Source organism: Macaca nemestrina, chromosome 14 (assembly GCF_043159975.1).
Source record: "Macaca nemestrina isolate mMacNem1 chromosome 14, mMacNem.hap1, whole genome shotgun sequence".
Lineage (NCBI taxonomy): Eukaryota > Metazoa > Chordata > Mammalia > Primates > Cercopithecidae > Macaca > Macaca nemestrina.
The window spans coordinates 45,765,594-45,793,518 of NC_092138.1; the positions used below are offsets into that span (position 1 = coordinate 45,765,594).

General features: G+C 36.4%; 1 protein-coding gene across 6 annotated transcripts in view; it reads left to right on the forward strand.

Annotated features, from left to right (window-relative positions):
- LOC105489083 (coiled-coil domain containing 171) overlaps positions 1-27,925 on the forward strand; it is a 395,301-nt gene that overhangs the window by 344,449 nt on the left and 22,927 nt on the right. The window lies entirely within an intron of this gene.

The following is a 27,925-nucleotide window of genomic DNA, read 5'->3' on the forward strand; positions in this document are numbered from 1 at the left end:
ACACAAACTCATCCTTTTTGATGGCTGCATAGTATTCCATGGTGTATATGTGCCACATTTTCTTAATCCAGTCTGTCACTGATGGACATTTGGGTTGATTCCAAGTCTTTGTTATTGTGAATAGTGCTGCAATAAACATACGTGTGCATGTGTCTTTATAGCAGCATGATTTATAATCCTTTGGGTATATACCCAGTAATGGGATGGCTGGGTCATATGGTACATCTAGTTCTAGATCCTTGAGGAATTGCCATACTATTTACACATTCTTAAAAAGTCATCTATAGTTGCTTCTATATACTCACTTTCCATTTATCCTTGAGCTTTGCTGCCATCTGACTTTTGAGTCTGTCATTCTGCTGAGACTGTTTTTTCCAAAGTCACCAATAATTTTATGCTTGCTCTATCCATTAGTTCCTTCCCATCCCTTTCAACTTTTATGCAACATCAGGCCTTTAGCTACTCCTTTCTTCTTTAAACACTCATCTCGTTTGTTTCACACGTCCACTTTTGCTTTGTTGACTCCCAGGCCTCTTCTTACTTGTGCTCTGCCTTCTTTGTATTATTCTTTTCTTTATCTATTCAAAATTTATTGAGCATCTGCTTTTTGGTGGGCACAATTCTGTTCTTGGGGATATCACATGAACCAAAACAGACAATCCTTGTTCTCATGAACTTAAAATCTAGTCGTGGAATTATTTTTCATGTAATCACACTAAATAATGTGTAATTACTAACCAAAACAATGCACCGAAAGGAAAGAACTTAACTGATTATGAGTTTTTTAAACAATGGGGCTGCCCTAGACTAGGGTATGAGTACAACATTTTCAGAGTCAGTGATACTTGAGCTAGTGTCTGAAGATTGGGTAGGAATTATCCAATGGTGCAAAAGAACAGTGATCTAGATCAGGAAAAGGGGAGTGGTGACTCCTACAAAGTTTCTGTGATAGAAAGAAGAAACTGAGAAAGACCACTGTGGCTGGCGGAAGCAAGCAAAGGCAAGAGAGATCTAATATAAGAATGGTTTAGAGAAAAGGGCAGAGGTCAGACTTTGTTCTTTTTCCTAAGAGCAAGGGAAAACTCATCAAAAATTTTAAAAGGAGGAATGAGCTCAGAGTTGCATTTTAAAAAGGATCACTTTGGCTACAGTGTAAGGAGCCAGCTAGACATGAAGAACAAGAGAAAATGGTGTGCCTGAGGCAATTCCTAGTTTTTTGCTTTTGGAAATGGATCAATGGTCTCATTTACTGACAAAGAAAACAATGGAATGGTGGGAATATTGTGAATTTAGTTTTGAGTATGTTGAGTTTGAGTGTCCCTTAATCTAATGTTTTGGAATATTAATATCCACCGACCTAGATGGTTTGAGCATCAGGGACATATAGGTAGTACTTTGTACCATCGCATCTGAAAAGCACTGAATGTGTGCTCATTTCTTTTCCTTTGGAACTCACACATCTCTGTGTTCCTTATTGCATAGACTATTTTCTACCTGTATTTAACAATGTAGAAATAATCATTAAGTGGACATTATTTGAGGTATGGAGACAAAGGTGAATAAGATATGATCTCTGCGCTTGTGAGTTCCTCCTCTGGCTGGGGAAACAGAGACATACAAAAATAGACATATAAAAAATCTGTGGTTGCACAAATGAGTGAAGAGTACATTCTATCTAACATTGTTAGAAGAAAGTGCTGAGAAGATAATATATGTGTAGGAGTCTCTGAAGAATATATAGCAATTTGACACTTTGTAAAGTGGGAAGAACAATGAAAATATATATTTTATGTTGATTTGGGTCTTATGGATAGTGCATGTGTTTAATGGATGAAGTTATCACTTTCGTATAATAGGAAATATATTGTTATTTTAGTTCCATCCCCCCTCTTAATTAAAGCCACCCAACTCATCCAAACAGCCTGTACCCCGTGAGCCCTACTGCTTGCAGTAGTCATTCTAAACCTCACCTTCATTGGTTCCCAATCCATTCTTGCACCATCCAATTCTAGCTTTTTACTTTATAATCCGATTTGATTCCACTTCTGACCATTTTGTTCTGGATGGTCTTTTTTGGTCTCTCTAATATTTGTTATTTTGGCCACTCTCAAAACTCTATTAACCTGCTGTCTCCTCCAACACCCACTTCACCTGCCATTTTCCCCTTCTCACAGAGGCTTTAGCATCAGGCAGGCCTGGATGTACATTCTGGCACTGTTACTCATTAGCCATTAAAACACTCTAAGCATCAATTTTGATATTTGTAATAAGTAGATGAAAATTCCCACATTGTAGGGTTGTTATGAGGATGGAACAAAGATACAGTGTCTGGCATATTAGTAGGTGATCAATAAATGTTACTTCTCTTATCTGTGTGTAAAAAGATTTTCTGAAAGTTATATATATTTCCTACAGCTAAGCTATACATATAACTTTAAGAAATATAAGTTAACTATGAGGAAATCTTTTTATGTGTAGGCAAAAGAACTAAAATAATCCTTATATCAGTGCTTTTAGCATATAAGTACTATATTACCATTACTTTTTGTTGTTATCACTTATTTAATGAATCAAGGCAGGTGATTACTCATTACTATCTTATCCAGCCCTTTCACCAGATAAAAAAATATTCATTATTAATCAAAAACATATGTCATGTCATTGTAATGCATATAAAGAGATTGATCATATTGTAAACATGAATAATTATCTTTAAAAACTATCCCTCTTTAGGTAACATTTTCAGGTTTTTTAGCAACACACAATAATAATGCTGGAGTTCACGTAAGATTTCTCATCAATTGTACACTTGCCAGTACTTTAACTTTTCCGGTATGTTGGTCTTTGGCCCATTAACTTAGGACTGCTCCAGAGCTTTTATCTTGAGTTATAATAACTACAAAAGGGCTTTGAGTAAAGAGCTTTTGAGTCCCATGCAGCCCAGTAGAGAACCGTACAGCAGTCAGAACCAATTACTTGTGGGTGTTTGGAGACCAGCACACCCACAGCTATGGAGAAACATGATACTTCAGTCTTGAAACATAGAATGCCAAACCCAAATACTTTGCTGTGAGTTATGATGCTGCAAACTACAGTATTGATTTGCTTCATTTCCACCGTATGTTTAAGCAGTATGTTTTTAATTTTACAGGACTTTATTTATGAGTAAATAATAAATTACAACTCGGAGGACCATTCCACTAGTGTCTTTGTGGGAGAAATATCTTTGCACGATTGTTCAGATGATGTCAGATTTGATACTTGTTAGGTGGTATTATATTGTTAATAAAGGTGAATTGTTTAGATATTTTGGTTCAGTTAAGATGGAAAAAAAAAGAATCCTCTTTCTCTTAAGTTCAAAAATAATATTTCACCACATTTATTTTAGTTATATTTTATGGATAGCAGAGGGATCATTTGTTAATATTAGTGTTGTGTAGATAGAGAAACTGACACAGAATTCACTTATTTTTCTCCAGGTAAGTTGCTTCCACAAACATTCATATACCTTATCTTAGTTGATTATTGATATTCATTATTGAGTTTTTAGTCTTTAAGAATATTTTTCTGAAACAGCTGTTAGCCTTGACAATTTGTTGAGAGGCTATACAGTGCACTTCAGTGGTGTGAAGTACAGATTCTGGAGTTCAACTCCCTGACTTTTAGTTAGAAACCAATCAGATTACAAGCCAAGACCTCTGATTCCCTTTCAGGTGCTTTCCAGTGAGACAGCAATGTGGAATAAGACAAATCTTTACCGTCGTGGCACTTCAGATATAGTGGAGAATACAACCATTGTACAAGTAATTAAAAGAGGGCTGTTAAAGTACAAGCCCAGGGTGCTTTCAGAGCATATAACTGAGGGACTTCACTTGGGCTTGGGTGAGGAAAGGCCTGCTTGAGGAATTGAAATCTCAGTTGAAAAAATGAAGATTAAGTCGGAGTTGACATGAGAAAGCATGGCAAGCTCAAGGGATTGAAAGATGTCTAACATGACTAAAGCAGAGTGGATTAGGTGGAGAATTGTGAGAAATGACACTGGAGGAGAAGGGGCCAGCTGTGTGGCATATAAGCTGTAATACGTTTCACTGTTTGAGAAACTCTCACTGTTATATCTCTGACAACTACGTTACAAAATATTTACTCCTTTTGCTTTATTTTCCTTACTCCAAATTTCATTTTTTTCCTATTTGTTCTCACAATTCACCTGCATTTTATGTCAGAACAGTGTTCATTTTATCCTTTTGCCAAATACTTCTTAGTTAGATTTTCATTAAATTCTCTCATATTTTTGTTGTGACTGCCAGCTCTGGCTTTTGGATACTAATAGAGCTGAATAAGGAAAACATAAAATATTAAAAACTGGACAGCCCAGTCAACATGCAAACATAGATATTTTTTTGATCCTTGGCATACATGTCCAGACTTTAAAAGGTTTCTCATATTCTAGAAACTCAAGAGTTGTTTGTGTAGGAAACAGGGGCCTGGAGGTATTAATGCATATTCCAATGGCCTCATACCTTCTTTCTAGAATTTTGTTTTACGTAATGTAGTTTAAGAAGATCCACTTTCATGATGGTGACTAACCCAAATCCTGATAGTGACTTTTGGGACATGACATAAATTTTATATTTATATAACTATAAGTATACATTCATATAATATAAAACATTATATGTTAGGGATATATTATTTTGCATATCAGTATAAACATTAATATATAGTTCTATTCCACAGTGATGAAGTTTTTTTTTTTTCATTTATTTATTATTATTATACTTTAAGTTGTAGGGTACATGTGCATAACGTGCAGGTTTGTTACATATGTATACTTGTGCCATGTTGCTGTGCTGCACCCATCAACACGTCATTTACATCAGGTATAACTCCCATTGCAATCCCTCCCCCCTCCCCCCTCCCCATGATAGGCCCCGGTGTGTGATGTTCCCCTTCCTGAGTCCGAGTGATCTCATTGTTCAGTTCCCACCTATGAGTGAGAACATGCGGTGTTTGGTTTTCTGTTCTTGTGATAGTTTGCTAAGAATGATGGATTCCAGCTGCATCCATGTCCCTACAAAGGACTCAAACTCGTCCTTTTTGATGGCTGCATAGTATTCCATGGTGTATATGTGCCACATTTTCTTAATCCAATCTGTCACTGATGGACATTTGGGTTGATTCCAAGTCTTTGCTATTGTGAATAGTGCTGCAATAAACATACGAGTGCATGTGTCTTTATAGCAGCATAATTTATAATCCTTTGGGTATATACCCAGTAATGGGATGGCTGGGTCATATGGTACATCTAGTTCTAGATCCTTGAGGAATCGCCATACTGTTTTCCATAATGGTTGAACTAGTTTACAATCCCACCAACAGTGTAAAAGTGTTCCTATTTCTCCACATCCTCTCCAGCACCTGTTGTTTCCTGACTTTTTAATGATCGCCATTCTAACTGGTGTGAGATGGTATCTCATTGTGGTTTTGATTTGCATTTCTCTGATGGCCAGTGATGATGAGCATTTTTTCATGTGTCTGTTGGCTGTATGAATGTCTTCTTTTGAGAAATGTCTGTTCATATCCTTTGCCCACTTTTTGATGGGGTTGTTTTTTTCTTGTAAATTTCTTGGAGTTCTTTGTAGGTTCTGGATATTAGCCCTTTGTCAGATGAGTAGATTGCAAAAATTTTCTCCCATTCTGTAGGTTGCCTGTTCACTCTGATGGTAGTTTCTTTTGCTGTGCAGAAGCTCTTTAGTTTAATGAGATCCCATTTGTCAATTTTGGCTTTTGCTGCCGTTGCTTTTGGTGTTTTAGACATGAAGTCTTTGCCCATGCCTATGTCCTGAATGGTACTACCTAGGTTTTCCTCTAGGATTTTTATGGTATTAGGTCTAACATTTAAGTCTCTAATCCATCTTGAATTAATTTTCGTATAAGGAGTAAGGAAAGGATCCAGTTTCAGCTTTCTACTTATGGCTAGCCAATTTTCCCAGCACCATTTATTAAATAGGGAATCCTTTCCCCATTTCTTATTTCTCTCAGGTTTGTCAAAGATCAGATGGCTATAGATGTGTGGTATTATTTCTGAGGACTCTGTTCTGTTCCATTGGTCTATATCTCTGTTTTGGTACCAGTACCATGCTGTTTTGGTTACTGTAGCCTTGTAGTATAGTTTGAAGTCAGGTAGCGTGATGCCTCCAGCTTTGTTCTTTTGACCTAGGATTGTCTTGGAGATGCGGGCTCTTTTTTGGTTCCGTATGAACTTTAAAGCAGTTTTTTCCAATTCTGTGAAGAAACTCATTGGTAGCTTGATGGGGATGGCATTGAATCTATAAATTACCTTGGGCAGTATGGCCATTTTCACGATATTGATTCTTCCTATCCATGAGCATGGTATGATCTTCCATTTGTTTGTGTCCTCTTTGATTTCACTGAGCAGTGGTTTGTAGTTCTCCTTGAAGAGGTCCTTTACATCCCTTGTAAGTTGGATTCCTAGGTATTTTATTCTGTGTGAAGCAATTGTGAATGGAAGTTCATTCCTGATTTGGCTCTCTGTTTGTCTGTTACTGGTGTATAAGAATGCTTGTGATTTCTGCACATTAATTTTGTATCCTGAGACTTTGCTGAAGTTGCTTATCAGCTTAAGGAGATTTTGGGCTGAGACAATGGGGTTTTCTAAATATACAATCATGTCATCTGCAAACAGGGACAATTTGACTTCTTCTTTTCCTAACTGAATACCCTTGATTTCTTTCTCTTGCCTGATTGCCCTAGCCAGAACTTCCAACACTATGTTGAATAGGAGTGGTGAGAGAGGGCATCCCTGTCTTGTGCCAGTTTTCAAAGGGAATTTTTCCAGTTTTTGCCCATTCAGTATGATATTGGCTGTGGGTTTGTCATAAATAGCTCTTATTATTTTGAGGTACGTTCCATCAATACCGAATTTATTGAGAGTTTTTAGCATGAAGGGCTGTTGAATTTTGTCAAAAGCCTTTTCTGCATCTATTGAGATAATCATGTGGTTCTTGTCTTTGGTTCTGTTTATATGCTGGATTATGTTTATTGATTTGCGAATGTTGAACCAGCCTTGCATCCCAGGGATGAAGCCCACTTGATCATGGTGGATAAGCTTTTTGATGTGTTGCTGAATCCGGTTTGCCAGTATTTTATGGAGGATTTTTGCATCGATGTTCATCAGGGATATTGGTCTAAAATTCTCTTTTTTTGTTGTGTCTCTGCCAGGCTTTGGTATCAGGATGATGTTGGCCTCATAAAATGAGTTAGGGAGGATTCCCTCTTTTTCTATTGATTGGAATAGTTTCAGAAGGAATGGTACCAGCTCCTCCTTGTACCTCTGGTAGAATTCAGCTGTGAATCCATCTGGTCCTGGACTTTTTTTGGTTGGTAGGCTATTAATTGTTGCCTCAATTTCAGAGCCTGCTATTGGTCTATTCAGGGATTCAACTTCTTCCTGGTTTAGTCTTGGAAGAGTGAAAGTGTCCAGGAAATTATCCATTTCTTCTAGATTTTCCAGTTTATTTGCATAGAGGTGTTTATAGTATTCTCTGATGGTAGTTTGTATTTCTGTGGGGTCGGTGGTGATATCCCCTTTATCATTTTTAATTGCGTCGATTTGATTCTTCTCTCTTTTCTTCTTTATTAGTCTTGCTAGTGGTCTGTCAATTTTGTTGATCTTTTCAAAAAACCAACTCCAGGATTCATTGATTTTTTGGAGAGTTTTTTGTGTCTCTATCTCCTTCAGTTCTGCTCTGATCTTAGTTATTTCTTGCCTTCTGCTAGCTTTCGAATGTGTTTGCCCTTGCTTCTCTAGTTCTTTTAATTGTGATGTTAGAGTGTCAATTTTAGATCTTTCCTGCTTTCTCTTGTGGGCATTTAGTGCTATAAATTTCCCTCTACACACTGCTTTAAATGTGTCCCAGAGATTCTGGTATGTTGTATCTTTGTTCTCATTGGTTTCAAAGAACATCTTTATTTTTGCCTTCATTTCGTTATGTACCCAGTAGTCATTCAGGAGCAGGTTGTTCAGTTTCCATGTAGTTGAGCGGTTTTGATTGAGTTTCTTAGTCCTGAGTTCTAGTTTGATTGCATTGTGGTCTGAGAGACAGTTTGTTATAATTTCTGTTCTTGTACATTTGCTGAGGAGTGCTTTACTTCCAATTACGTGGTCGATTTTGGAGTAAGTACGATGTGGTGCTGAGAAGAATGTATATTCTGTTGATTTGGGGTGGAGAGTTCTATAGATGTCTATTAGGTCTGCTTGCTGCAGAGATGAGTTCAATTCCTGGATATCCTTGTTAACTTTCTGTCTCGTTGATCTGTCTAATGTTGACAGTGGAGTGTTGAAGTCTCCCATTATTATTGTATGGGAGTCTAAGTCTCTTTGTAAGTCTCTAAGGACTTGCTTTATGAATCTGGGTGCTCCTGTATTGGGTGCATATATATTTAGGATAGTTAGCTCTTCCTGTTGAATTGATCCCTTTACCATTATGTAATGGCCTTCTTTGTCTCTTTTGATCTTTGATGGTTTAAAGTCTGTGTTATCAGAGACTAGTATTGCAACCCCCGCTTTTTTTTGTTCTCCATTTGCTTCGTAAATCTTCCTCCATCCCTTTATTTTGAGCCTATGTATGTCTCTGCGTGTGAGATGGGTCTCCTGAATACAGCAGACTGATGGGTCTTGACTCTTTATCCAGTTTGCCAGTCTGTGTCTTTTAATTGGAGCATTTAGTCCATTTACATTTAAGGTTAAGATTGTTATGTGTGAACTTGATCCTGCCATTATGATATTAACTGGTTATTTTGCTCATTAGTTGATGCAGTTTCTTCCTAGCCTCGATGGTCTTTACATTTTGGCATGTTTTTGCAATGGCTGGTACCGGTTGTTCCTTTCCATGTTTAGTGCTTCCTTCAGGGTCTCTTGTAAGGCAGGCCTAGTGGTGACAAAATCTCTAAGCATTTGCTTATCTGTAAAGGATTTTATTTCTCCTTCACTTATGAAACTTAGTTTGGCTGGATATGAAATTCTGGGTTGAAAATTCTTTTCTTTAAGAATGTTGAATATTGGCCCCCACTCTCTTCTGGCTTGGAGAGTTTCTGCCGAGAGATCTGCTGTTAGTCTGATGGGCTTCCCTTTGTGGGTAACCCGACCTTTCTCTCTGGCTGCCCTTAAGATTTTTTCCTTCATTTCAACTTTGGTGAATCTGGCAATTATGTGTCTTGGAGTTGCTCTTCTCGAGGAGTATCTTTGTGGCATTCTCTGTATTTCCTGGATTTGAATGTTGGCCTGCCCTACTAGGTTGGGGAAGTTCTCCTGGATGATATCCTGAAGAGTGTTTTCCAACTTGGTTCCATTTTCCCCCTCACTTTCAGGCACCCCAATCAGACGTAGATTTGGTCTTTTTACATAATCCCATACTTCTTGCAGACTTTGTTCATTTCTTTTTCTTCTTTTTTCTTTTGGTTTCTCTTCTCGCTTCATTTCATTCATTTGATCCTCAATCGCTGATACTCTTTCTTCCAGTTGATCGAGTCGGTTACTGAAGCTTGTGCATTTGTCACGTATTTCTCGTGTCATGGTTTTCATCTCTTTCGTTTATGACCTTCTCTGCATTAATTACTCTAGCCATCAATTCTTCCACTTTTTTTTCAAGATTTTTAGTTTCTTTGCGCTGGGTATGTAATTCCTCCTTTAGCTCTGAGAAATTTGATGGACTGAAGCCTTCTTCTCTCATCTCGTCAAAGTCATTCTCCGTCCAGCTTTGATCCGTTGCTGGCGATGAGCTGCGCTCCTTTGCCGGGGGAGATGCGCTCTTATTTTTTGAATTTCCAGCTTTTCTGCCCTGCTTTTTCCCCATCTTTGTGGTTTTATCTGCCTCTGGTCTTTGATGATGGTGATGTACTGATGGGGTTTTGGTGTAGGTGTCCTTCCTGTTTGATAGTTTTCCTTCTAACAGTCAGGACCCTCAGCTGTAGGTCTGTTGGAGATTGCTTGAGGTCCACTCCAGACCCTGTTTGCCTGGGTATCAGCAGCAGAGGCTGCAGAAGATAGAATATTTCTGAACAGCGAGTGTACCTGTCTGATTCTTGCTTTGGAAGCTTCCTCTCAGGGGTGTACTCCTCCCTGTGAGGTGTGGGGTGTCAGACTGCCCCTAGTGGGGGATGTCTCCCAGTTAGGCTACTCAGGGGTCAGGGACCCACTTGAGCAGGGAGTCTGTCCCTTCTCAGATCTCAACCTCCGTTTTGGGAGAACCACTGCTCTCTTCAAAGCTGTCAGACAGAGTCGTTTGCATCTGCAGAGGTGTCTGCTGTGTTTGTTTAGTTTACTGTGCCTTGTCCCCAGAGGTGGAGTCTACAGAGACAGGCAGGTTTCCTTGAGCTGCTGTGAGCTCCACCCAGTTCGAGCTTCCCAGCAGCTTTGTTTACCTACTTAAGCCTCAGCAATGGCGGGTGCCCCTTCCCCAGCCTCGCTGCTGCCTTGCCGGTAGATCACAGACTGCTGCGCTAGCAATGAGGTAGGCTCCGTGTGTGTGGGACCCTCCCGGCCAGGTGTGGGATATGATCTCCTGGTGTGCCTGTTTGCTTAAAGCGCAGTATTGGGGTGGGAGTTACCCGATTTTCCAGGTGTTGTGTGTCTCAGTTCCCCTGGCTAGGAAAAGGGACTCCCTTCCCCCTTGCGCTTCCCAGGTGAGGCAATGCCTCGCCCTGCTTCAGCTCTCCTGGTCGGGCTGCAGCAGCTGACCAGCACCGATCGTCCGGCACTCCCCAGTGAGATGAACCCAGTACCTCAGTTGAAAATGCAGAAATCACCGGTCTTCTGTGTCGCTCGCGCTGGGAGTTGGAGACTGGAGCTGCTCCTATTCGGCCATCTTCCACAGTGATGAAGTTTTACAAGGATGGAGCAAGAAGTGCCAGAATTAAAGTTTCAAAGTAATCAGTATAATTGATTAATAATTAAGTTGCACAAAATATGGATAGTAACTGGCAACATAATGCTGTGATTATTCCTATTAGGTTTTCAAAAAATGGCAAAAACTAAATATGCTTCTGAGTAACTCCCCTACTATTTTATCTTTTTTACTAAATTGAGGTCTTTAAGGGTTTTAATTACCTGTTAAACATTTGCACTTTGATTTTCTGCGAACACCTGAAATTCACTAAGGTCCCAAACTAAATACTTTTTTCAATACCTCCATGCCCTGGTTTTCCTAATTTTTCTTTGCCTACATTGCTTGTCTCAGAAATAACTGTCCACCTTGCAGCCCAAGGAAGATTCCTTAACTTTTGTTCCACTTTCCCTCTACCACCAATATTTAATCTATGCCTAAGCCTTACTGTTTCTACGACCACAGATCTCTTAGACCTATCCTCTTATTTCTATCTGCGTGGTCACATGACCATTTCCCTGGGCTATTGCAATGGTCTTCCATTAAGTTTTCTCATATCTAGTCTTTTTTCTTCTGTTCACTCTGCTACATTAGTGCCAGAGTTATCCTTCCAAAACACAGATATGGTCAGGTCATACCATTACTGAAAACATTTTCAAACTTTTAAAGATTTCTCGTATTCTAGAAACTGAAGAATTTTTTCTCTACAATTTCCCCATAATAAAGTATGAGTTTTTTTACCATTGACATTCTGGCATATTCTGACTCCTTCTGGTTTTTTAGACCATTGTTCAATTGGCAGAAGAAGTAAGAGTTCCTTTGTTCTGATCATTTATCACTGTATCTACATGTCTGAGTTCTGTATAGTAGTCTGACTTATATAACCAATTAGTTGTGTATGTATTAGCATATTGTGAGTATTTGGGGTGATGTCTTAGTCATTTTTATAATCCATTGTTATGATCTGACTTTAATAAATGCTGGTTGATTTGAATTGAAATTAATTAGAAGAGCACTCCTTTCATAATATTTTTTCAACCTATACCTGTTATTGGACCTACACTTTGCACAAACCATGATTCCCTCCAAATATTTCCCACACCAAATTTTCTTTAATTTCCAGCAAACTGTTTTGTATTATTCTGTATTAGCACTTAATGAAAATGAATAGAATAATTTACATATTCTTCATATGGTAAAATTTTAAGTAAATACTTTTAAATAATATACATTGGATGTTTCTTCTCACTACTTTTCCTAAAAAAAAAAGAAAAGACAGCACAAAATTATTTTCAACAAAGAAGAACATTCTTTTCAACATACCACTTAAATGATTTTGTCAGATATTTTAGCACCCCTACCTCTGTGTGTTTACATAGAGGTAGATATATGTAGACATAAAATAACCATTTTAATACCTTTTACTTACATGGTATATACTTAGTAAGTGTTTGTTAGTGACAATGATATACCAAGTTAAAATGAACTCTACTTAGGCCCAGCAAAAAGTAAGAGTTTGTGTTATTTCAGAAATAGAGTCTGACTTACATAATCAGTAGAAAGTTTATTTTCAAAAATGTATTTCCTTGAAGTCTTCCCTCATACTATATACAGAAATTAACTAAAAATGGATCAAAGGCCTATGTATAAGAGCTAAAACTCTAAAATTCTTTTTTAAAATTATGTTTTAAACTGACACATTATAGTTGCACATATATCCAGGGTATAATTTGATGTTTTGATACTTATTTATATTGTATAATGATCCAGTCAGGGTAGGTAGTATATCCATAATCTCATGCATTTATCATTTATTTGTGGTGAGAACATTCAGAAGCCTCTCTTCTAGCTATTTTGTAATGTACAACATTTTACTGTTAACCATAGTCACATCCACGCAATAAACATTGGAGTGTAGATATCTCTGACCTACTGATTCTATTTGCTTTGGATATATACCCAGTAATGGTATTTCTGGGTCATATGGTAGTTCTATTTTTAACATTTTGAGGAAACTCTGTACTGTTTTCCATTAATAGCTATTCTGCTTTACAACCCTAACAACAGTGTGTGAGTGTTCCCTTTTTCTCTACATCCCTACCAACACTTATTTTCTTTTGCCTTTTTGGTAATAATGATTCTAACTGAAATGAGATGATATCTCATTGTGGTTTTGATTCGTATTTCCCTGATGATTAGTGATGTTGAGCATTTTTTCATATGCCTGTTATCTACTTGTATGTCTTCTTTTGAGAAATGTCTATTGAGATCTTTTGCCTACTTTTGAATTGGGTTTTTATTTTATTTTATTTTATTTTTTTTGCTGTTGAGTTGTTTAGTTCCTTATGAATTCTGGATATTAGCCCTTTGAGAGATGTATAGTTTACTATATTTTCTGCCATTCTGTAAGTTGTCTCTTTACTCTGTCAGTCATTTCCTTTGCTGTGCAAAAGCTGTTTAGTTTGATGTAATCACATTTGTCCATTTTTGCTTTTGTTGCCTGTACTTTTGAGGTCTTACTTGAAAAACCCTTGCCCAACCCAATGTCACAAAGCATTTCTCATATGTTTTCTTCTAGTGCTGTCGTAGCTTTGCATTTTACATTTAAGTCTGTAATCCATTTGGAGTTGATTTTTGGATACGGTAAGAGGTAGGGGGTCTAATGCCATTCTTTTACATGTGGATAGTTAGTTTTCCCAGTACCATTTATTGAAGAGATTGTCCTTTCCCCAGTGTGTGTGCTTAGCACCTTAGGTGTCTGAATTTATTTCTGGGTTCTCTGTTGTGTTCCATTGGTCTATGTGTCTGTTTTTATGCCAGTACCATGCTGTTTTGCTTACTATAGCTTTATAGCATATTTTGAAGTCAGGTAGTGTGATGCCTGCAGATTTGTTTTATTTGTTCAGGATTGTTTTGGCTATTCAGGGTTTTTGTGTATGTATGTGGTTCCACATGAATTTTAGGATTTTTTTTTCTATTTCTGTGAAGAATGTCATTGCTCTTTTGATAGGGACTGCATTACACCTGTAGATTGCTTTGGGCAGTATGGCCATTTTAACAATATTAATTCTTCAAATCCATGAATACGAGATATCTTTTCATTTATTTGTATCCTCTTCACTTTCTTTTGTTAAAATTTTGTAGTGTTCAGTATAGAGATTTTTCACATCTTTGGTGGCATTGCTTCATAGATATCTTACTTTTTTGTAGCTATTATAAATGGAATTATTTTCTTGATTTCTTTTTCAGATAGTTTACTATTTGGATATAAAAATGCTGCTGATTTTTAATATTGATTTTGTATCTTGAAACTTTACTGAGTTCATTTATTAGTTGTGATAGTTTTTTTGGTGGAGTTTTTGGGGTTTTCTATGTATAAGATCATGTTTTCTGCAAACAGGGGCGACTTGACGTCTTCCTTTTCAATTTAGGTGCCTTTTGTTTCTTTCTCTTGCATAATTGCTATGGCTAGGACTTCCAGTACTATGGTGAATAGAAGTAGTGAATGTGAGTGTCCTTGTTTTCTTCCTGATTTTAGTGGAAAAACATTTTCCTCATGCAATATGATGTTAACTATGGGTTTCCCATAATGTCTTTATTGTTTTGAGGTACATACCTTCTATTCCTCACTTGTTGAGAGCCTTTTATCATGACAGATGTTGAATTTTGTCATCCTTTTTCTGTGTCTGTTGAAATGATCATATAGTTTTTGTCCTTATGTTAATGTGGTATATCAGTTATGGATTTGTGTATATTAAACCATCCTTGCATCCCCATGATGAATTCCATGATGTACTACTTTACAAACCTAACAACAGTGTGTAAGCGTTCCCTTTTCCTCCACATACCTACCAACATTTGTTTTCTTTTGCCTTTTTGGTAATAATGATTCTAACTGAAATGAGATGATATCTCATTGTGGTTTTGATTTGCATTTCCCTGATGATTAATGATGTTGAGCATTTTTTTTCATAGGCCTGTTGTCAACTTGTGTGTCTTCTTTTGAGAATTGTCTATTCAGGTCTTTTGCCTGTTTTTGAATTGGGTTATTTTTATTTTATTTTATTTTATTTTATTTTATTTTATTTTATTTTTGCTGTTGAGTTGTTTGAGTTCCTTATAAATTCTGGATATTATCCCTTTGAGAGATGTATAGTTTACTGTATTTTCTGCCATTCCATGATCATTCATTTGATCACAGTGAATAATTTCTTTAATATGCTGTTGAGTTTGGTTTGATAGTATCTTGTTGGGAAAGTTTGCCTCTATGTTCATCAGGAGTATTGGCGTGTAGTTTTTTTTTTTTTTGTCTGTGTGTCCTTGTGCAATTTTGGAATCAAGATAATGCTGACCTTATAAACTGAATTTAAAAGTATTTTCTCTTCTTCAATTTTCTGGACTAGTTTGAGTAGAATTTTTATTTCTTCTTCTTTAAATGTTAGATAGATTTCAGCAGTAAAGCCATCATGTCCTAAACTTTTCTTTGATGGAAGATGTTTTATTACTGATTCAATTTCCTAACTTGTTTTTGGTCTGTTCAGATTTTCTATTTCTTCATAATTTAATCTTCGAAGGTTGTATGTGTCCAGGCATTTATCCATTTCTTCTCTGTGATCAAATTTGTTGGTATAATTATTCATAGTAGTCTCTTATGATCCTTTATATTTCTGTGGTATCAATTGTGATGCCTTCTTTTTCATCTCTGCTATTATTTTTTTTTCTCTTTTTCTTAGTCTTGCTGAAGGTTTGCCAATTTACTTTTTCAAAAAACCAATGCATCAGTTTATTAATCTTTTAAATTATTTTTCTTAGTCTCTACTTTTAAAAATTATTTCCATCCTTCTACCAATTCTGGGCTTAGTTCGTTCTTGTTTTTCTAGTTCCTGGAGGTGCATCATTGGGTTGCTTATTAGAAATCTTTCTTCTTTTTTAAGGTAGGTGTTTATTGCTACAAGCTTCCCTGCAGGAATGGCTTTTGCTGTGTCTTGATGTGTTTCCATTCTCGTTTGTCTCAGGAAATTTAAAATTTCCCTCTTAATTTTCTTTAACCCTTACCTGACACTATATACAAAAATTAAGTCAAAATGGATTTAAAAACCTACATATAAGGTCTAAAACTATAAAATTATTAGTAAAACACATACCAGTAAATCTCCATGAGCTTGGATTTGGCAACAGATTCTTAGATATGACACCAAAAGGATAAGTGACAAAAGAAAAATAATAAATTGGACTTCTTCAAAATTAAAAGCATGGAAAGACTCTATCAAGACAGTGAAAAGAAAACCCATAGAATGGGAAAAAGTATTTACAATTATATATCTGATTAATACCTAATATCCATACTATACAAATAACTCTTACAACTCAACAACAAAAATACATCTAATTTTTTAAAAATCTCAGAGAACTTGAACAGCTAATTCTCCATAGAAGATATACAAATGCTTTGGGAGGCTGAGGCAGGAGGATCGCTTGAGGCCAGGGAGACCAGCCTGGATAGTATAGTGAGACCCTATCTCTACAAAAACTAAAAAAGATTAGCTGGGCATGTTGGCATGTGCTTGTAGTCCTGGCTACACGAGAGGCCAAGGTGAGATGATTGCTTGAGCCCAGGAGTTCAAGGCTGCAGTGAGCTGTGATAATGCCACTGCACTCCAGCCTGGGCAACTGTGAAGACCCTGTCTCAAAAAAAAAAAAAAAAAAAAAAGGAATAAAAAAAAAAGAAAAGAAAAAAAAAGAGAAATGCAAATCAAAACCACAGCGAGATACCACTTTACACCTACTAGGATGGTCATAATTAAAGGAAGATAACAAGTATTGTAAGGATATAGAGAAATTGGAACCCCTATACATTGCTGATGGGAATATAAAGTTGTAAACCACTGTGAAAAATGATTCCTCAATAAGTTAAACTTGGAGTTACCGTATGACTCAGCAAATTTACTCCTACATATGTACCCCAAATAATTGAAAACAGGTATTCATACAAATACTTGTATCCAAATGTTTATAGCAGCACTATTTACAAAGCCAAAAGGTAGAAACAACTCAAATGTGCATCAGTTGATGAATGGGTAAATGGCCATTCATCCATGGTCCATACATGCAGACCATGGACTAATAATATAATTCAGCAATAAGAAGGAATGAAGCACTGATAACGTGTTACAACACAGATGCACTGTGAAATCATTAGGCTAAATGAAAGAAGCCAGACACAAAAGGCCACATTTGTATGATTCCATTTTATATGGAATATCCAGAATAGGCAAATCCATGGAGACAAGAAAGCACATTAGTGGTTGACTCACATAATGAGTGACTGCTTAATGGGTGTGGAATTTCATTCTAGGGTGATGAAAAGGTTCTGGAACTACATGATAGTGATGATGGCACAATGTTGTAAATGTTCCTGATTCCATTGAATTGTACACTTTAAAATTGCAAAACTAGTAAATTTTATGTGTGTTTTACCTCATTAAAATATTTCTTTTAGTTCTTGGGTGGTGTAGGATAGGCAGGTAGATTGTTGCTTACACAGGATGGCAGTATGTTGTAGTGGAAAGAGCATGAAGAGACTGAGAGGAAATTTGGGTTCTAGAGCAAACTTTACTATTGACTCACCTCAAAGCTTTGGGAAATAAATTGTGCTCTCTCCCTGGGTCTTGGTTTTTCTGGCTATAAAATGAAGGGTTGCTATTTCATGAAATCTAAATTCCCTGTCAGCTTTAAAATTCTTCAATTGAAGTTACAAATACTGATTTTGAATCCAAGATTCTAACTATGTTTTGTCTTGTTCCTGTGTCAGTTTACAACAATAGAATAAGTGTGTTTCTAAAATTATAATAAAATTATATTTTGAATTTGGTTATATTCAACATATAATGTAAATGTAACCCATTTACAAATGTATACCAGTTATGTAAATCTCACAATGTGACTTGTAACTAGGTAGTCAATAAATCCCCAAAGTAATAAAAAAATGTAATAGCGTATTTGTAAGGAGTATTTCCTTTTTTTATGCAACATTTTTTGATACTTAATATGTTAGGAATGTGAACTTTTAACTCATCAGACTATTCTAACATATTTAAAAATTATAGTAATTTGATTAAAATGTTGCCTATAAGGCAAAAGGCTTAGTTAATAGAATCCATATGTAATTAAAATGCAGAACTAAATGTAATCAGACTCCAGTGACTAGTGCCTTCATATTGATAGTTTTACAATGGCCTCTGGGGTTGAAAGTTTAAATGTTACAGAATGTAACAACATTGCAGAAAACAACTTAGGCTGGCAATTTAGCTGTTTGAAAGTCATCAACAAAGTTACTTGATAAGATGTGACTTTCACATTCTAGATTCTCATCATTTCATGAATAGGTACTGTTGGCAGGTGGTAGAAGCACAAGACTAGTGTGCCAGTGGAGGACTATGCTCTGCAGCACTGTTGTATAAGCAGACCCAGATGAAGGTCCCTGCTAGAAGCCAAGCCACTGCCTTCTTTTCTTTTTTCTTTCTTAATAACAGAGTTGCTTAATTTGGGTGAATTCATTTGAATCATATGAAAGTTATAGACACAACACTATGCACCAAGCCACAAAAAAAAAGTTAATTTTTTTTTCTGGAACTTAAAAAAATTATTTTCTCTGGACAGTTTTAAGAGTTGACATCCTGTGTTAGAGTTCTCTAATCATCACCAGCACAATTTACAATCAGAACACACAGAGAGCCAGTTCAGACCAGCTCATCTGTTGATCTTGGCAGAGACCCTTCATTTCAGTGTGTGCAGCTGCCACTTGAGAGTTGAGGGGACTCAGCAGAGAGCGAGAGGAGGGTGGGATGCAAGGCTGGTCAAGGCATGAACACTTGGGCCTGCTCCATTTCAACAGTTGTATGTTGCTTAAAAAAATAGTCTTTTTTATTATACTGCCTCCCCGCCTCCCCTTAACCTGAAATTAAACGAGGACCTCTCATGAGCCACTGCGCTCCAGGCATAAGAAATTGTAATGTCTGGCTTCCAGAAACTGTCCCGTCAAAATGTGCTTCTGATTAGGTGGCTTAATTACAGCTGTGAAAACAATGTTGATTTAGGCCTCAAGATTCCAGGGCATGTCAACCGTTATTAGCTAACCTTGGACTGAATCCATCATTTTAAAACTCTGTACCACTAAAGTCACCCCGTTTGACAACTTTTTATTTAGGTGGAAAGATTGCCAGAAGCAACACATTTTACGCAAAATATTGTTCAGTGCACAATTTCAACTGCAACACCATTAGTGGACATTAAAGAGATAGTTAACTTTGCACTTTATCAAGAACAAGGAAGTGCTGTTTATAAAAACAGTAAGTTTTGAATCGTATTTTTAAAGAGTTGACTAAGAATTAATTTTAATTCCTTTAATTCAGTTTTATTTCAAATCCAGCATGTTGGTTTAACCACCCAATTTTATTACACCTAAATTTTCCTGACAGTTTCATTTGCTGTTAGGAAATAAAATTGCAATTTTTTCAACATGGGAAATAATGGTTAGTTTAAAAAATGTTGTGTTTGAAACTGCCTTTGCCTCAAGCTGGTCCAGACACAACCTCAGTTTACTTTTGGAAGGAAATGAACCTCATTAAATAGTTTTTAATATTTTAATATAAGTAAATTTTTTCATAGTGAGAAAGCTTATTAGACTCATGTATTTACACCTTCCAGGGAAGTAAAAGTTGTAATAATTAGATGATTCCAATGCTTTAGAATTTTCTATGCAATTGTCACTGGTATAAATATGATAACTATGTATTGCAAGTAGTTCCAATTCCATTGTATTTTCGATGTCTAAAATTCCCCTTATATACTATGAATAATTTTTGTCAGCAGTTTTAAAGTGGACATTATTTTAAAAGACATTACTAAAAAGCACATTGGGGAGTTGAACAACAAACATAAAGAGTCATAATTCTCATTATAATTTTGGAATAAAGTTTTGCTTGAAAATGCAGAATTTATGCCAAGCTGAATACCTAAGAGAGAGAGAGCTAAATGATTTCTTTAAAATGAAATCTCCCATACCCAAGACATTAAATACAGTGACGTGGGTGGTCAAGGCACATCTTTTTCTACTGGGTAAACTCATTGAGTATTTAACTCCCTCACTCTGAATCATGTATGGACAAGGAAACTTTTGTCCAAGTTAAGAGTTAATACATAGATAATTAATTGTAAGGAATGGATGGGTGAAAAGATGGATTGGTAATACAGTATGTATGTCTTAAAAGAGAAAGAGGAGCAACTTATTCAAAATAGAGAACAAATTGGTAATCCCATAATCTAAATAATATCAGTAACACCTAATTGCCAGATACTGAAGAGACACTTTACACCCATTATCTACCTCATCTATTATTTAATTTAATCTTTATACCAGTCTTATGAGGGAAATGTTATTTCCTCATATTGCAGATGAGGCAACTCAGTCCCAGAGAGAATATGTAATTTGCTCAGTATCATGCTGTTTGGGTCTAGATTGGAGCCCCTATGTGTGTGTTCAAAACACATGCTCTCAACTAAAGATAGGAATAGATTTTCTTTTTGAAAATGAATTCCAGGTTATGAAATAGTGGGGAAAAATTAAGAATGACCACGTTTACATGGAGTGTGCCTTACTCTGTGTATACACTATTAGTAGAGAAGTGCATTTAAGCTTAAATAAAAGTTTTACAGTTTTCTATGAAAAAAACCCTAATTTTTTTTCTTTTAAAAAATGACTGTATATAAAGACTGACAAATTCACTGGGTCTGTGGTTAAGGCCTTTTACCTAGAACAAAAGGATCTTCCTCTTTCGTTTTGAAGTTACTTTATGCACAGAGAATTGAAAGTGTACATCCTTCCATGTTAGACTGGTTTGAAGTTTGGATATATTGCGTTTGTTCTTAAGATTCTATGTTAGCTGAGAAATTGGGAAGAAATAGCTGTCTTTCCCAGAACTTTGGCTTAGGGCGTACTTTGATAGAATCTGAATTCAGCTTATTCTTTTGGATATTCTTTTGTTCTCAATGTTTGCCTGACACCAATTGGAAAGATACCCTTCCAGAATGTAAAGGGCCAACTAAGGTTACAGGACTTTATTTTTCTAGTCTCTACCACTTTATTTTTGATGAGTTCTACTAAAAATATGAATTTGTTTGAAAAAAATGCCATATGGGTTGTATACACAATAGACTTTATTTAATTTTTTCATGATAAAATGATTGCCTGGATATATCATTCTGTGGTGGCTTATGACTTAATTTTTAATGATCTTTTATTAAATAATATATTATAGATTCTTATGATTATAATTATGTACACCCTAGCTGGTTTTGCCTCTTCTTGATAATATAAGCTGTTTTTTGAGAAAAGAAAATGGCCCAAGAAGGAGTTTTGAAGAATTATATCTACACCTATTTATATAACTCTACTGTATCCAAATAGATAATATCCGTATAGATACAAATATTCTCACTATTTCATGGTATTATACTATTTTGGCTATGGAGTAATCACTTTTTAATATCTTAATTCATTTACTTATATATTCTGGTTCATAATTATTTTCATACAGAATCCTCCAGTTGTAGAAATATGGTATTTATCCTACACAGATGAAAAAAAAGAAAAGAAAATCCTGCAGAATATTTGAAGTCAGATTGTTGAAACAATTCAACTTTTATAAGTTCACATAGTTTGTTTTTTTTAATGGCACTGCTAATAAAGGACATCAGGTGTATATAATTCTTCTTAGCAGTGATTCAAAAGAGTTTAAATTGGTCACCATTTCAATAACAAAAATGCAAGAAAAAGTATAGGGTAGTTATTTATTAGAAGCAGCCATTAAGTAAATCTCACAGTCTTGTTTATCTCTATCTCATATGGATCCCTCAGGCTGGGAGTGGGGGAAGCCTAGAGAAAAGAATTTTTACTCCCACCACTTCCCCAAGCAGAGTGACTTTACTTTTATGTCATTTAGAAATTAAATTTTGGAATGAGATTTCATGTAATAAATGCATTCTGCTACTTAAAAATTTGGAAGCTGTAGACCATCCTGGAATAACTGCTCTGTTAAATAAGTAGTTATTGGAGACACCCCGCAACAACTGATCTGTTAAAAAAGGAGTTTAATATGTCGTAGAGTATCAATTACATACTCAAGGCAAAAAATAATGAAAAAGGAAGGATAATTTCATGATAACTTCTACACTTTGTAAAATTATTTTATTTGTTTCATGACTGCTTGAAAACCTGAAAATTTAATACTTGTTTTTGTTTCTTCCAACAAAAACATGTTTGCTTTATTCAATGCGTACACTTTTTTTGGCACTACTTGGTACAGATCTTGATTATTAATGCTATACAACTTTATATCATTTGTTTATGGAAGATAAGCAGTATGCATAATTTTGCTAAAAGTGTAAATTATCTTTGAAATAATAAAATATATGTAAGTATATGTTTTATAGTCTGTATTTCATATTTTACCTTTATAAACTTAATGAGTAAAGCCCTTTTTTTTTTTTTTTTTCCTTGGGAGATTTTCACTCTGTTGCCCAGGCTGGAGTGCAGTGGCGCAATCTTGGCTCACTGCAACCTCTGTCTCCCAGGTTCAAGCGATTCTCCTGCCTCAGCCTCCCAAGTAGCTGGGACTACAGGCACGTGCCACCATGCCCGGCTAATTTTTGTATTTTTAGTAGAGATGGGGTTTCACTATGTTAGCCAGGCTGGTCTCAAACTCCTGACCTCATGATCTGCCCGCCTCGGCCTCCCTAAGTGCTGGGATTACAGGTGTGAGCCACCACACCCGGCCTTAAAGACTTTTCTTAATAATATACTGAAGCATGGATTTCCCACCCACAGTATTTGATATACTTGTAGAACTCAGAATCTTATCTACTTAAGCTGCAAGTCAGTTAAGATCATTTCTCTTTTTCAATGATTGAAGGGAATTTACCAGGGAAAGGAAGGACACTGGTAACTGACTTGACTTCCCAGCTTCCCACATAAGGAAGGATATACACAGTAATTTCTTAATGGGAATAAGGGTTCGGTCCCTTTGCACAAAGTCAAACTTGCAGAGCAAATATGGGAACCAACGATGTAAAAAGGTAGTAATCTATCAAACATCTCACTAATTTTCTCTCTCCATCTCCCTCGCCACAACTTATACATAGTCACTGTTACTATAGCTTTATCTCCTCAGTATTTCTACCCTTTATTTTTGAGGTACAGAGAAATTGAAGGAATATGCTCCTAATTTTGTGTGGCGGAAAGCAAACTGGACTGTGGAGTCAAGAGCTAAGAACTTGCGTCTAGTCCCAGCTACTCAGGAAGATCAGGAGAATTGCTCGAGCCTAGGAGTTCAAGACGAACCTGGGCAACCTAGTGAGACCCTATCTCAACAAAACAAAACAAAACAAAACAAACATAGAGTTAAGAAGTTAATCTTCGTACTGCCAACATTAGCTATATGACCTTGGGTGATTAACCTCTCTGGCAGTTCCCACCACTGTAAAAGGAGGAGATTGGACTAGATAATCTCTAAGGTGCCTTCTAGTACTAAACAAGTGTTTTCCCATTCACTTCATTATTATTTCTGTCATAACCTTCCATGCCACTTAAAAATGTCCCTCTCAGGGCCTTGTGCCACCTAAGTGTTACCTCCTCCAGCCAGCAGGCTATTCCAGAGGATTCAGATCATTAACAACAGTAATAGCATATGTTTGAGTCTCTGTTTTTTAGAATAACAAACAAAATGAGTGTTTAAATATTTAAAGATTTTCACCTTTGAAATTGAATATTTAGCAGTCCGGAATGCATAGAAAAGTTCGTGTATTGCTTAATGGAGCTCACCAGTAGTGATTTAATACTTGGTTAACTTATTACTTTGTTTAACACTCCTGGACACCATTGTGATTTTAACCATTTACACAGTTTAAACTTGTTTTCATTCTTATTCACATTTAATTTGCACCCATAATATACCATTGGATAGATAGGAAACATTTAAAAAAACACTGAGTTTGAAATTCAGTGATAATAAGGAACCTCAAAAAAGATAATTAGGGTAATTTACCTCAGTCTTCAACAGATCCACAAGTTCCATTCATCGGATCAAAATTCTTATACCAACGCTTGATATTTTTAATGTTTTAAAGCCAGTGTTAAGAAGAGAGAATTGTGATAACTTGATTCAGATTGGCTGTACATTTATTGAAAATCAAGTGCTACACTCTTCACAATAGCAAAGACTTGGAACCAACCCAAATGTCCATCAGTGATAGACTGGATTAAGAAAATGTGGCACATATACACCATGGAATACTGTGCAGCCATAAAAAAGGATGAGTTCGTGCCCTTTGTAGGGACATGGATGAAGCTGGGAACCATCATTCTGAGCAAACTATGGCAAGGACAGAAAACCAAACACCGCATGTTCTCACTCATAGGTGGGAATTGAACAATAAGATCACTTGGACACAGGAAGAGGAACATCACACACCAGGGCCTGTCATGGGGTTGGGGGAGCGGGGAGGGATAGCATTAGGAGAAATACCTAACGTAAATGACGAGTTAATGGGTGCAGCACAACAACATGGCACATGTATACATATGTAACAAACCTGTGCATTGTGCACATGTACCCTAGAACTTAAAATATAATTAAAAACAAGAAAGAAAATCAAGTGCTACAGTATATAATTTGAAAAAAGTGCTAGACAGTAGCAGTCTGAAACCCTTTTAACTAGCCATTTAGAAACAACATACACAATATTATATAAAAGAAGACAATTCATTTTTAAGCATAAAATGCAAAGAACTAATATAAGGTTACCAGTTAAAAGGGTTACTGACCTATTAATTTGTTTTTAAAATTAGTTTGTTTTTACTTAAATTCACGTTTTATTATTTAAAAAAGCACACATCGACCACATTGCTTTTTAACATGTTCAGCCACATTTGAATTCTTTTTCTTTTTAAATATACCACGCTCTTCCCCATGAGCCTTTAAATATATGCTGATTTCTTGCTTGGAATAGTATTTTCAACTTCTCACCTACTTGATTTTTTCCCAAGTTTTTTTTTTTTTTTTTTTTTTGAGACGGAGTCTCGCTCTGTCGCCCGGGCTGGAGTGCAGTGGCCGGATCTTGGCTCACTGCAAGCTCCGCCTCTCGGGTTTACACCATTCTCCTGCCTCAGCCTCCTGTGTAGCTGGGAGTACAGGCGCCCACCACCTCGCCCGGCTAGTTTTTTGTGTTTTTTAGTAGAGACGGGGTTTCACCGTGTTAGCTAGGATGGTCTTGATCTCCTGACCTCGTGATCCACCCGTCTCGGCCTCCCAAAGTGCTGGGATTACAGGCTTGAGCCACCGCGCCCGGCCGATTTTTTCCCAAGTTTTTAATCCCAAGTCTCTCCCCCAAACATCCTGTTGTATAATTATGACATTAATTGTATCATATTACAATTGATTTTTAGTTGACTAATCCTATTCTAGAAGTGCTATGTGAGTAGGAGATTGCCCTATTCCTAGATGTCACCGCAATACCTAACACTGGTAGATAAGGAATAGTTTGCTGAAAATTCCATTATAAATTCCAAATTATGTGGCTCAAGTTAAAGTTCATAAGCCTATTTGGAAGTTCAGATACCAAAAAGCAATGGCTGTAGTTGGTCTTCTGTCTCTATGGATCCAGAATTTCTTTATTAATAAGGTCATCTGGTATGTCAGATTGTTATCGAAAATGTCATGTTTCTGTGGTCTCCCCACCCCTTTCTTAAGGGAAGGAGAAAGGAAAAAGAGACAAATTGCTGTTGTGTGGTTGTATTTGAATTGTTCACCTGAGATCAGGAATTGTGTCTTTGTTTTTACCTTATTCAGTGCCTAGCATACTATTGGAGTACAATAAATAAGTAATAATGGTGAGGAATATACTAGTAAACAATCTGTAGCCCTTAAAAGTAATGCAAAGAATGGAAGAAATATTCTTTTAAGTTCTAAGTTCAGGTAAGAGAGTGCTTTGGGATATGTTTTTGAGTTCAGTAGGAATCATAATTTCTGCAACAAATCGTCCTTCTGTGTTGACATTCCATATCCTTAAGAAGAAAATACTGAATTATTGTGCTTTCCCAGAAGAAATATAGAGAAAGATACAGGGTATTGTAGAAATTTTAAACTATGATCAAACTCTCCTACAACATTAATAGCAATGTAGAATGGTAAGTTAAAAAAAAAAGAAAAAGAAAAAGAAACAAAGCAATTCAGGAGGCAGGTGGTAAGAATGTCATCCCACCTGAGAATAGCTGTGAACTCTGAGCTTTAACTGCTGAACCCAAACCAAGCTGTTTAAGGAGATGGGTCCTGAGTTAAACTGCTGGCTGTCTTGTCAGCTTTATTTGATGTTACTTTTCCCTCTGAAGATTTTGTGTTTCATACCAAGTTCATGGCAACATAAGAATGGTTCTATATTACATGTGTGTTTCTCTAGCAGCTTTGTCTTTATTGTCACTGATATATTTAATTCAGTGATCCTAGTTGGCATGGTGGCAGTTTGGTATTTTCATCAGTTTAAGGATGAGAAGAGCAGAGATATTTAAAAGGAAATGTCAAAAGACTTTTTCTTAGATCAGTGCCAGAAAAAAACACCTATTTATGATTTAGAACTTACGAGATACATATAGGGTACATCAGACAGAGAATGATAAGAAATTGTGCTTGCTTTTATTTCTGCAAATGGTGGGAATATTACGTGTTTAAAAAGACCGGGTTATTGATATGAAATAATTTAACAATTAAACATATAATATATAATAGTGAGTAATTAATACTTGTATATTTAGAACCAGATGAAGGTCTAAGTATATTTTTGATTTTGCAAAGCTTGGGGTCTGGAAGTCAGATATGGTGTATTATTCAACCTTATAGGCTTAGCAGCACCCACACTGTACCTGACTCATTGTTAAGTGCCCAGCGAAGGTTTGTTGAATCAGTCAATAAATTATCTTCCCTTTTGAAGAATTCTAAAATCTTTTAGAGCTCTTTCTCTTCCCATCTTTTATGCAGGCAAGATAGTTGTGTCTGCACACGGATTGAATACAAAAAGGCATAATGCAGAGTTGCTGATTTGATGGAACTTATAATCAGTTGGTGAGTCAGGACAGACTGTTATAGTGCAACAAAGTGATAAATGCTCATGGGGTTTGAAAAGATAAATTTATTTGAAATGAAATGGTTAGGGAATATTTTTAAGAAGTTGTATTTGTGCTTGATTTTGAAGGAAGGATAGGGTTTGAACAAGGAATTCTAGGCAGGGAGAACTATGTGAACAGAAACAGGATGCCACTAGCCTATAAGAGAGTAAGGTTAAACTACGTGTTGTTTTTTCTTTTGCAGTAATGTTGACGTTTTTATTTCTTTCTGCAGTTCTTTACAATTTTAAAAATATACCCATGTACATACCCTTACAGTTTTTTTGTGATAAATGTGATATTTGTAAGATTCAGAAAAGTTAGGGGATTTTCTCTGCGTCATCTAGTTATTAAACCAAAGAGCTGAGACTGCTGGCCTTTTTTTTTTTTTTTTTTTTTTTTTTTTTTTTTTTTTTGAGATGGAGTCTCGCTCTGTTACCTAGGCTGGAGTGCAGTGGCGCGATCTCAGCTCACTGCAAGCTCCGCCTCCCGGGTTCACGCCATTCTCCTGCCTCAGCCTCCCGAGTAGCTGGGACTACAGGCACCTGCCACCACGCCCGGCTAATTTTTTTTTTGTATTTTTAGTAGAGATGGGGTTTCACCGAGTTACTCAGGATGGTCTCGATCTCCTGACCTTGTGATCCGCCCGCCTCGGCCTCCCAAAGTGTTGGTATTACAGGCGTGAGCCACCGTGCCCGGCCAACTGCTGGCTTTTTGTAAACCACTGTGGCTATTGTTTTTCTTTTTGGCGTAAGTCATCTACACCTAATTATTGAAACCCTCTTGTGACCACTGGAAAGTATCTTTCAGG